The 11,757-nt window shown below is 43.7% G+C and overlaps 1 pseudogene; it reads left to right on the top strand.

Moving 5' to 3' along the window:
- The first annotated feature begins 8,126 nt into the window (after positions 1-8,126).
- On the top strand, positions 8,127-9,234 carry LOC115506863 (annotated as a pseudogene).
- Positions 9,235-11,757: the final 2,523 nt, after the last annotated feature.

Raw genomic sequence — 11,757 nt, 5'->3', positions numbered from 1 at the left:
CCTACTGAAATTTTCCAACAAGTGTATGCGGAGTGGTTGAATAATTCCTTTCAAATGTTTCATCCACTTGCCTCAGATTGCTAGTGGCCTCGTTCTCCCTTCTAATGAACTGTGACCCGAGAGGCTGGGGAGATTGTTCCCTTTCTGGGCACAAGCTAAGAAAGCCTGCTGAGAGCCTTCGGGACTGTGTATCATTTTGATGTTTGAGGTAAAATATCAAAATAAATTGTTCCCAAAAGAAAGATATCAAGTGCATACTAAAAAACTCTTGCCGTCTGCCATTCCCATCAGACCCCAAGCAACACGGCAATAAAAGTGACTGATCTGCATTCCCTTGGATCATCTTGGCGTATTCTCCCTCTCCGCTTAGACCATCTGGTGGGTTCCTGCAGACAATACCCTGCATGGTTACTGTGAATGGAGCCTGGCCCGTTGGGGAAGAAAATCAATTATCAGCTTCTTTTTCTCTTTCGATTGGAGGCAGTCTTGCTCTGCTCCATTGAAGAAACCTTCCAGTAGATTACGTTGTAGCTTTCACTGCGTTAAGCCTTTTGTAAGACTTAGCCTATAATGCCTCTGGTTTCCTCATTCAATTTGGTCCTCATTCCCATTGTTCTCTCTCTCTCTTTTTTTTGTCCCCCTGGTATACTCCTACACAATATTTCTTCAATATCGTAGGTACTGTCTCTATTTCTTTTTGTCTAGAAACACTAAACCACGTGGTAGCATTGTAGCACCACCTTCTTTTTTTCCCCTCTTACGTAACGACCGCAAGAGATTCTTCCCCACCCCACTCGCACACACCAGGTTTTGTTGGTTTTTCTGTGCGTGGGTGGTAACGTCTTAATGACCAAAGTACATTATCCCCACGGAGTCTTCTATCACGTTTCAATGGTATTCTTTGTTCACGACAAGAATGGGTGTTTAGCTAACTTGGTTTATGAAATGCCAGCTCTCGGTGAGTCCGCGCCTATAGACTTTGATTAGGGGCTGGATTTAAAGAGATAGTTCCACCCTGAACATTTCAGCAGAAGGGAGAAACTGAATGACTGGGAAGCTTGGGGGAATAGTCGTGATTTTTTTTTTTTTTTTCAGCAAGAAGCTTACCATTTTACAGCTACATGTTTTTATCGCAGCCAGAACTGCTGCCCTCTCACTTGACTTAAAAAAAAAAAAAAGGGGGCGCCTGGGTGGCGCAGTCGGTTAAGCGTCCGACTTCAGCCAGGTCACGATCTCGCGGTCCGTGAGTTCGAGCCCCGCGTCGGGCTCTGGGCTGATGGCTCAGAGCCTGGAGCCTGTTTCCGGTTCTGTGTCTCCCTCTCTCTCTGCCCCTCCCCCGTTCATGCTCTGTCTCTCTCTGTCCCAAAAATAAATAAACGTTGAAAAAAATTAAAAAAAAAAAAAAAAAGGAACCTGTGCTTAATGGGGATAATTTTTCCCTTGTAGATGCTCAAGTTCTAGAACTAGACAGCAGTGATGCTCGTACAACATTGCAAATGCACTAAATACCATTGAATTGCATGCTTTGAAATGGTGAATTTCATCTTCCGTCTATTTTGCAACAATGAAGAAGAAAAGAAGGTGGGGAAAAAGAAGATGACAAAAATTACAACGAAGACCAAGTCCTCCTAGGTGACTCCCAATTGCCCTTTTCCTATTCGTCTGCCAACCTCTAGCCCTCCTTTCCCCTAAGTGTGTGATAATCCTTGCTGTACTCGGTCTATCCCGGGCTGCTTTTTTCTGCTTCTTTTAGGTCTGCCTTTCTGAGTCAGGGCTGTAGGTTGCTCAAAGCAGATCTACATGGTCTCTTCAGCCTGACAACTTAGTATGTGATATAGGAAAGGTGAATCACCATGAGCCTCAATCTTTTATCTATAAAAATGGGATAACACCTATGGCACAGGGAGAGTTGGGACATTTAAGTATGGGTATGTTTAAAATGGTGTTACATACAAGACACGTTCGATAAATATCTCCTGTGTTGTCTAGCTCTGTCACTGATGAAATGTAGAATCGTCACCGAGTTCTTTAACCTTTTTTGCTTCTGTTTCCTCTGAGAGACTGAGGGAGAAGAACGATGGTTTAACAGTAAGTCAGAAGATGAGTAGATCCTGAACAACAGCAAACAGCTTCAGCCCTGTAAAATTCCTCTGCGTTATTTTCATTTTGGACCACATAAGACACAGTAGTGTGGAGACCCATATCCTTATCATTTCACGAAGAGCCGGTTCGTTATGTAATTCCATTCGATTTTATAGAAATGAGCAGGGAAGGGGCAGAGGGCGAGGGAGACCCAGAATCCGAAGCGGGCTCCAGGCTCCGGGCTGTCAGCACAGAGCCCGACGCGGGGCTCGAACCCACGAACCATGAGATCATGACCCGACCCAAAGTGGGATGCTTAACCAACTGAGCCACCCAGGCGCCCCCAGAGAGTCTTTCACCAAACTAGTCTACTCAATTTTTTTTTTTTTGTCCCACTAGGTTGACAGAAAGTGCATAATTTCACCATGACATATTTTGAAGTACTCAGAATAAGAACGTATGCGGTTGCCATTGAACGTCTCTCGTGTAGGTATTTTTTGTGCCAGTAACGTGCACTGATTGCTCCCAGTGAGTTACTTAAAAAAATCATTCTTTTATCTACTCAACCCAACCACTCGTATGGAAAAATCAAACCAACAAAAAATACGCATTGAGTGCTTGTGATTTGCCAGGCATTGTGTTTCTCTGCCCTCATGGACTTTGTGGTCTAACGGGGCACATAGAGATGAAAGTATCATACAAGTTCATGTAAAGTTACACTCTATGATATGCCACAAGTAAAGGTCCACGGTGCTATGTAACTGTATAATACGGAGATGAACCTAAAGCCATGGGTGTTGGGAAAGGATTATATTAGGTTATCTTGGCATAATGACGCACAGAAATCGTCTCTTAATTTGTGTACTCTAAGTTGGATAATGGTACCCCTGTTCACTCAGTCACCTAAACGTGAATTTCACAACCATCGTTGAGCTGGCCTTCTTCCTAGACTTCGGCTACATTCAATCACTGTATCCTATCCTCCTTCCGAGCAATATCTCACACATCTGAGCCTCTCTTCACATTTCCATTGTTGTTACCCACAATCATTGGCCATTGCCTCCTTGTTGGACTACCAGCAAGGTGTTCAATTTTAGTGGGCCCCCTTAGACCATTTTCACTATCCAGCCGTAATCACTGAGGCCGGAGTAATCTTTCTTAAATCACCTCAGTGTCTGCCTTAGCAACCTGTCCCAAACTCGGTCTCAACACGCCTTTCCGGTCCCAGTTCCCTCTGCTTCCCTACGCATCAACAGCACTACAGCAATTTCTTAAATACCATCTGCCTTTTCCGTTTCTTTGGACATAGGCTGTACTGTTCTTTCTGCTTAGAATGCCTTCTCCTCACTTGTCTGCCAATTACAACCCTTGTTTGTGAAGGATTCATTCCACGGCCCCTTCTTCCATTGTACTTTTGGGACTTCTCCCAAGCTGGAACTGATTTCTCGCTCTCTTGAGAACTCCAGGAACATTTTGTTTATAACACTTATGTGTTCTATTAGAATGTCTTGTCTCCCTTACTAGACCATAATCACATTAAGGCGTTTTCTTAGATTCTTTAAACCCACTGTAATGCTCCATTTAGTTCTCTGGGCAAAGTAGGTGATACAAGACATATTTGTGAAGAGAATGAAACAAATTTCACTATTCTGCAAAGAGCAAAATTGCCTGTGAATGTACTGCTATCAGGACATCTCCCCCCCTAACTCCAAAAGTTCTTGAAGTATCCGTCGGCAATCTAGGCTTTCCGTAAATGTAAATTTAGCTATAGATATTAGATATATAGGTATATGAACTCATATGGCTTCAATATACACTATTTTCATGAATGGAAAATCTATACTATTTTTTTGTCATTCACTCAATCTTACTTCCCAGGCTGACTTTTAATCCACCCATTTTCAAATAGTAAAGGAGAATGATATAACTTCTCTAGAGACAGTGTTGATCATGCCATGCTGTGAATCACTGAGAACACAGCATCGGAGCAGGGACTTCTTGGGATTTCTTCAAGTAAACTTTCCAAGGGTCACTTCTAAAGTTTGATGATTTTTAACTGGTTCTCAGCCAGTGAATTCACCGACACTGTGGATGAAAATTCAAAGAAGAAAACAAATGGTCCTGCTTTACAATTAGCGGTATGATTATTAAAACTTCAAAAATATTTTGGTTTATGCAAAGACCTATGTTTCGTTGACCGGATGCAATCAAGTACCTTTTGACAAATAGGACGCGAAGCCAGTTTTCAGGAATAAGGCTTTCAAAGCAACATATGCCCCAGATTTATAGATAGGTCTAGGTTATTATAGATTTATTTTGTCCTAGAAATGATCAGGTGTTTTATGCTTTGTAGGACGAACGTGAGCTAACATGTGCATTTGCTTATGGTTCCAAAGCCTCTAAGAAGTTTTATTAGCCTAGAAGTTTTTCTTTTGAATTAATAAAGATTTAAATAAAAAGGAAAAAAGTGCTTATAGCATTGAAGCTCTCTGTTGCTTTGTTTGTTTGTTTGTTTGTTTGCTTTGTCTGATTACCAATTGTCCTTGTCATGAAGGATACGTCTCTTTAGGGATTGTGAAATAAGTTGCATGTCTCCTCTGGAACCTTCTTTCTGCCTCGTCTCCTTGGTGTGTTTGTCTTCCTGCTATCATCTGACGTACAAGGTCCTCTACCATGGTCATCTTTTTCTCTCCTGCCCCAACTTAAGCAAGCCACTTTCCCACGTTAAAAGTTGTCCCGTTTCTTCAGGAGTCATAAAGATAAGTGCTTCCCAACCATATTTATTTATTTATTCATTTATTTTGAGAGAGAGGGAGAAAACACATGCATGCACAAGTTGGGGAGGGCAGAGAGGGGGGGAGAATCCCAAGCAGGTTCCATGCCCAGTGCAGAGCCTGACGTGGGGCTCAGTCCCAGCCCCGTGAGATCATGACCTGAGCTGAAATCAAGAGTCGGACGCTTAACCGACTGAGCCACCCAGGTGCCCCAGTGCTCCTCGACCTGTAATGTGCATACGTCCACTGGTTTCTTATTAAAATGATTACTGTCATTCAGTAGGACTCGTTTGCAGCCTGCGGTTCTACATTTCTAACAAGCTCCTTAGCGATACTCACACCTGCTAGTGTGGAGACAGCACTTTGAATATCAGGGTGTTAGGTGACAGAAAAACATCTCAATCAATTTAACTTTGACGATCTAATCATGGCTTCAAAAGTTTTTCTCTGCTCAGAAAAACCTATGGGTTTAAATAAACCTTCAATAACCCATATGGAAACACGATAGGGAATTTTTAAATTCTACAGTAATACCCATAGGAGAAATACTTAGGGGACAATCATCGCTGAATCTCTCAAATCATGCAGCAGAGTAGACAGAGGCTTGGCTTATAGAAACAGCAAGGCTTACCAATTAGAGGACTCAGGAAGTGGATGTTCATTCCCCCACTTTACGGATGGGGAAACTGAGTTCTAGTGATATTAAAAAACTGGTCTGAGCTCATGAAGACCGTCATTGAAACCAAGAGGCTTTGAGTACTGATTCTCTGGCTGGAAAGATCTATGCTTTTTCTACAATGTAACTGTGCCTACGTGGTAACTAAAGAAATATGCCAGAGTCATAGACAGACTGAAAAGTCCTTCAGGGGATTGAAGACTTAAAATTTGACCATCAAGTTCGTTCATGTTGTAATCATACACACATGCACCCACGTGCGCATAATATTCCTACAACCAAAAGGGTAAAACTTTGTATTCACATACATCTCTAAACTTTCCATGCGGTAAAGTTGATTCAAAAAAAGGTAGCAATGGGCCTTCAATCAATGCAACTCATAGCTGAATTCAAGTGAAGAACTTGCTAGAAAGATAGTTTTGTTACTGTTTGTGGAGTGTTATGAATTTTTGCCCAACATTTAATTTCACCAGATTTGCTTATCAATTTGTAGAATTTCATTATTTATTTATTTATGTATGTATTTACGTATTTAAAGCTTGACTGCTCTCCTCCGCGTGTAATTTTAATATCCTCTCTGCTGAACGTGTACAATATAATTTGGAATAAAATTCAAGGAGCACTAACAACGGTAGGATGCCAAGCTATAGGCGGATCTTCAAATAGAGGCCAGAATAATAGTCCCCATTATCAGCTTTCGGCCTGAAAGCGACCAAGAAATAAATAGGATGTAATGGGACGAAAAAAATCTAGTTCGTCTCATGGTGTGGTTCCTACTTCTCTGCATTCAGCCAGCCACCGCCATTTCTTAAACCTGAATAAATAAAGCGAAACATAAGAATTAGCACCTTATCGCATGTACAAAATTCAGTAATAATCCTAAGCAGGAATATTCTTTCAAGTGAAATGACTGTAATTTTGTTGAAATGGGTTTTTCTCCGAAGTTGGAAATACCCATACTTTAAACCACTTTTCACATTCGGTCTGTTCTCCTATGATTACAAGGCTACATTCACGGGGAAGCAGGAGGACAGCAGTTCCTTTCAAGTTGATTATGTGACTTGGGTCAGGGCCTTCGCTCTACCTTTGTCGGGTTCAGCTTCTCCTCTGCTATCCAGAGCAGGCTCTCATGGAAGACCGCTGAATCATGTCAAACCTGTAGGACTTAACGCGTGTGAAGCATGATCTGATATTTTGTAGAGACCGTGCTTTCCAAACAACGGGAACGGCGGGCTCGCCCTCATCCTCGCACCTCAAGATTGCTTGGGGCAGTTTCAGTTCCATCTGAGACAGAATCCAAAATCCTTTGGGGCGCCTGGGTGGCTCAGTTGGTTAAGCATCCGACTTCAGCTCAGGTCATGATCTCCCAGCTTATGAGTTCGAGCCCCGCATCAGGGTCCGTGCTGACAGCTCAGAGCCTGGAGCCTGCTTGGGATTCTGCGTCTCCCTCTCTTTCTTTCCCTTCCCCACTTGCACTCTGTCTCTCTCTCTCTCTCAAGAATAAATAAACAACAACAAAAAACTAAAAAAAAAGAATTCACAATCTTTTGATGAACGAATCACCCATACTGGGTCTCCTTTCTGTGACTTACCCCGGTCATTCTGTCCAGTGTCTCACTCTATTTGCTTGCTTCTTTGATTTCTCCAACTTGCAAGGGTGCCTGGTTTGACACACCAATGATTTTAAATCTCCAGGCCATTGAGTGGAGATGAACAATCTCAGAAAGTTTGTTTGTTTGTTTGTTTGTTTGTTTTGAGAGAGAGAGAGAAAGCAGAGGGGCAGAGAGAGAGAGGGAGAGAGGGAATCCCAAGCAGGCTCCGCGCTGTCCACACAGAGCCCAATGCAGCGCTCGAACACTTGTACTGTGAGATCATGACCTGAGCTGAAATGCAGAGTCCGATGCCCAACCAACTGAGCCACCCAGGCGGCCGACCAGGCGTAATTTGAACTAAATTAGCTCCCCCCGGGGAAAATAAATGGCCTACGCTTGAGAAATGTGAAAGCAAATCACAGGTTATCTCACTCAAACAAAGATACACATGCTGTGTGACATTTGTTCATTATAGAAAAGTGATATGAGGAATGTAGCCAAACATGCCCTCTGCTGGTCTGAATATTAGATCCCTAAAAGCCATAAAGTTTATCTGCAGTGTTTGTAGTGGAGTATACATTTGTAGGTTCATATGTTTCAGACTGAATCAGAAAGGGCTCCTTTTATTTTCTGTGAAATGGTAAAACAGACACATCTCCTAGTAAATGATCATTAAAGCAAGAAGAAACGCCTACCAAACATACCTTCCCAGTGTTGCATGGAATCATCGTTATCTGAAATACTTGAGAACAGTGGCCTCTTAAACTACAAAAAGTAACGTATGCAGTAGCTTCGTCAGCGTAGCAAACTGACCTAACACCAAACTCTGTTCTAAGGACATAAAAACCCTGAATAAAAATATAGCTATTTTAGTAATCATAATGGATCTTGAAAGAAAAGTTCCCAGCTGACAGAAGTATAAAAAGAACTCAAGCTCTCTGCTTCTCCCTGTACAACAGAAGCTGCATTTTCTGGAGTGGTGCCAGCTCGTCCCGAGACGCGATGGCAAAGGTTGGACTAAACCGATTTGGCCATATTGGGCACCTGGTCGCCAGGGCTGCTTTTAACTCTGGCAAAGTGGATATTGTCCCCATCAATGACGCCTTCATTGACCTCAACTACATGGTCTATATTCTCCAATATGATTCTACCCGCGGCACAGTCAAGGCTGAGGACAGGAGACTCGTCATCAATGGAAAGCCTACCTCCATCTTCTAGCGGTTAGATCCCATCAACGTCAAATGGGGTGACGCTGGTGCTGAGTGTGTTGTGGAGTCCACTGGGGTCTTCACCACCATGGAGAAGGCTGGGGTTCACTTGAAGGATGGGGCCAAGAGGGTCATCATCTCTGCCCCTTCTGTTGATGTTTGTGATGGGCATGAACCATGAGAAGTATGACAGCTCCCTGAAGATTGTCAGCAATGCCTCCTATACCACCAAGCGCTTGGGCCCTCTGGCCAGCGTCATCCATGATGACTTTGGCATCATGGACCACAGTCCATGCCATCACTGTACCCCAGAAGACCGTGGATGGCCCCTCTGGGAAACTGTGGCATGATGTCTGAGGAGCCACCCAGAACATCATCCCTGCTTCTACTGGCACCACCAAGGCTCTAGGCAAGATCATCTCTGAGCTAAATGGGAAGCTCATTGGCATGACTTTCTGTGTCCCCACCCCCAACGTGTCAGTTGTGGATCTCACTTGCCACCTGGAGCTGCAAACTTCAGCGACATCAAGAAGGTGGTGAAGCAGGCATTGGAGGGCGCCTTCAAGGGCATCCTAGGCTATACTGAAGACCAGGTTGTCTCCTGTGACTTTAACAGCGACACCCACTCTTCCATCTTCGACACTGGGGTTTGCATTGCCTCCAATGACTACTTTGTCAAGCTCATTTCCTCGTATGACAATGAATTTGGCTACAGGAACCAGGTGGTGAACCTGATAGTCCACAGGGCCTCCAAGGAGTCAGGGCCCCCTAGGCCACCAGCCCCCTCAAGAGCAAGAGGAAAAGAGAGTCCCTCAGCTTCTGGGGAGTCCTTGCCCCAAATCATCCCCCAACACACTGAGAATCTCCAGACCTCTACACAGTTTCCATCCCAGAGCCCCTGAAGCAGGGGAGGGAAAACTGTTTCCCGTTATGTGAAATCCCTCCTGTCTCTAGTAGATGCAAACGCAAAAATTATTTTTAGAGCTATCTTCAGAAACTAGGGAGCCAGGGACTCCTACAGGAAAAAAAAAAATGCTGCCTCAATAGGAGGCAGGCATGTGTGCGTGCACACTCGAATAGTAGACACATCATACAAATCACAGAAGTATACAACCTATCCTTTTTTAAACAATATTTATTTACTTTTGAGAGGAGGGGAAGGACAGAGAGAGAGACAGAGACAGAGACAGAGACAGAGAATCCCAAAGCAGGCTCCGCGATGCCAGCACAGAGCCTGACCTGGGGTTCAATCTCACGAACCCGAGATCATGACCTGAGCCGAAATCAAGAGTCTGATGCTTAACCAACTGAGCCACCCAAGCGCCCCATAGGTAACCTATCCTTAAGCAGTTCTGCATATATAGCACACAGTAAATCAGGGATAAAAGAACAATACCAAAAAAAAGAACCCTAAAAATAAATATATTTAAAATGATTAATGATATTAAAGGGAATAGAGCCACGGGGGTGGGAGTGGGGGAATAAAAAAAAAAGGCATCAGAATCATCCAATAAAAATTCTAGACATGAAAGTAAGGTCACAGAATTAAAAAAACTAAGCTGATTCAGAATTTAGGTAGAAAATCTTACGGAGAGATTAAGAAACATAGAAGTGTGAATGACATATCTAACAAGCATTCCAAAGGAAGGAAATAGGAAGTGGAGAGGAACAATAGTGAAAAAAGAGGAGAATTTAAGGAAGACATGAATACTTAGATTGAAAGAGCAAAGCTGCCATCAAGATAAATCGAATTAAAGTGACATGTTGGAGGGGTGCCTGGGTGGCTCGGTTGCTTAAGCATCCCACTCTTGATTTTGGCACAAAGCCTGCATGGGATTCTGTCTCTCTCTCTCTCTCTCTCTGTCTCTCTCTGTCTCTCCCTCCGCCCCTCCCCTGCTTGTGCACTCTCTCTCTCAAAATAGATAAGTAAATATTCTAAAAAATGCTTACGATCCCCTCTTTCTCTCCCTCTTCCTGTGCCCCTCCCCACTTACGTGCTCTCTCTCTCAAAAATAAATAAGTAAAGTTAAAAAAATAAAGTGGCATGTGGAAACAAGGGAGGAAAGCTATAGAATGACAAATGCAAAGAAAAAGACTACAAGTAATCCGAGGAAAGATCTATATTCTGCACCCCCCCAATAAAATGGCGATCACGCGGACAACAGATTTCATACCAACAACGCGGGCCAGAAGACAGCGAACATCTATCATCCAACAGCTAAGGGAAAATAGCTGCCTACCTAGGGCAGCTAAATATCCAAGAGTGAATGTGAAAAAGGACATTTTCAGACAAACATTGGAAGAGTTTACCACTCATGAATGCTTACTGAAAGTGTGACCCAAGACTATACTAAAATGAGGAAAAGGCTGAACCTTGAAGGAAGTAATGGAAACGCAAAAGGCAATGATGAATGAAGAAGTGGGCATATATGTGAGTAGAGCTGAAGAGGCATTGCTGGTGGAATGTATACTACAAGGAACACTTTGGGGAAGTTTAAAAACAAGTTGGGGGAGGGGGGCGGCGCCTGGGTGGCTCTGTTGCTTAAGCTTCCCACTCTTGACCTCAGCTCAGGTCTTGATTTCCGAGACGTGAGTTCACGCCCCACATTGGGCTCCATGCTAGGTGTGGACCCCACCGAAAACAAACAAACAACAAGCTGGGACTTCCACTTCCTGGAAGATGGAGATGTGTTTTCCCTATTCTGCCTGCTGAGTAAAACCGAAAATACTGGGCGTTATATATAAAAAACAGACGTAGAAAGACTCTGCAAGGTGGAAAAGAAGGCAAATCAACTATGGACTTTTGGGACCAAGGAATGATACATCGGTGAGTTCCGAGACAGGGAACTGTCTGAAGAAAATATATCTTCATCCCACGAATAGCAACAGGAGAAGACAAAAAGAAAAAAAAAAAAAAAAGCAAGCTTCAACAAGACTTATCCTCTCTAGCGAAAGAACCAGGAAGGGGAGAGCTTAACAAGACAAAAACCAGTCCACTGCACTCAGACAGCACAGAAAGAGCTGTAACCTGACTCCTACCCATGAAAGAAAAGCCAAAGGGGTAACTTAGACATCCACTCTCACAAAGCGGCAACAAGGTTCTCTAACAGCCCCGATTATTAGGTGGTTCAGAGGAAGCCAAATTAAAAGCAGGAACTTTCATCCCCGCTGCTTGGTAATGAGCCCCACCCCCCTTGGGATCAGAGGATACCACGGGGGGGGGGGGAGGAAGTGACCCCCCTCCCCCACCCATGGTATCCGTGGAGACCACATGGAGAGCTGGAAGTCCATTTCTTTCCAACAGAAATGAGTTCGCCCCACTCCAAAACTCTGGTGTCAGTGGAAACCAAGCTGGGAACCTTTATTTCTCCTCCACCTTGCGGGAATGAGGCAGCTCGTTCTGAGTAGTGTCAGAAAAGAAGAGA

This window comes from Lynx canadensis, chromosome X, assembly GCF_007474595.2.
Source record: "Lynx canadensis isolate LIC74 chromosome X, mLynCan4.pri.v2, whole genome shotgun sequence".
NCBI classification, from domain to species: Eukaryota; Metazoa; Chordata; class Mammalia; order Carnivora; family Felidae; genus Lynx; species Lynx canadensis.
This window is presented reverse-complemented; position numbering and strand designations above follow the sequence as displayed.